This window comes from Penaeus monodon, chromosome 15 (genome assembly GCF_015228065.2).
Source record: "Penaeus monodon isolate SGIC_2016 chromosome 15, NSTDA_Pmon_1, whole genome shotgun sequence".
NCBI classification, from domain to species: Eukaryota; Metazoa; Arthropoda; class Malacostraca; order Decapoda; family Penaeidae; genus Penaeus; species Penaeus monodon.
The window spans coordinates 28,421,278-28,421,983 of record NC_051400.1 but is presented as its reverse complement, the minus strand read 5'-3'; the positions used below and the strand labels follow the sequence as shown (position 1 = coordinate 28,421,983).

Genomic DNA, 706 nt, shown 5'->3' with positions numbered 1-706 from the left:
GTTAAAGTAACACGTAAAATATATTTCTCCAGACAGAAGAAATCTAAATTCCAGTTCAACAATAATTCTACGCCTGTTAGAATGCAAACATAAAGATTAAAATTGCTTAACCCATCAGTACTTCTTATGTATATTTTCTTTTACAGTAAATCATATACTGCAGTAACCTACTCGTAGCCATAGTTGGAAACAATGCTTTTTTTTCTATTAATAAAATCATAGTTAATTTCTTCGTTAAATGATATCGGTGCCAAAAGAAGTAATAAAAGAGGCAATTGACCAAACTGTAAAACATCGGATAGATATATCATTATTGACATTTCTATATTTATAAATGGGGCTATATTTATAAATGGGGCGTCCTCCAATAAAATATAGTAATAAGAGAAAAATAGTCATGCCTACCTCTAACTCTTTCGAGCTGACATAAAAAATAAATGCCAATTATTTTATCTTTATTAGAGTTGATTTCCGTTCCGTTCGCTTTGACGAGGAAGCCAAAAACGAGATTTATGAATTTGTTTAGTCAGGTTTTTATGAGTACAAGATAACAAAAACTGATAGGTGTCTATTATAGGTTATAAGATGATTAAGTAAATTCGTTCTGGTGTGGACGAATCTTAAAGTGATACAAGTAATACTTGTAATGAGAAATAAAGATATGGAACAAGTTCTTTATCATCGCCTTTCTTTTCATTCATACTAC

General features: G+C 30.0%; 1 protein-coding gene across 1 annotated transcript in view; it reads left to right on the top strand.

The window, feature by feature from the left end:
* LOC119581907 (cytochrome P450 9e2-like) overlaps positions 1-678 on the top strand; it is a gene marked incomplete in the record, with an annotated part of 9,439 nt that extends 8,761 nt beyond the window's left edge. The window contains 1 exon segment of the mRNA XM_037930070.1: positions 1-678.
* Positions 679-706: the final 28 nt, after the last annotated feature.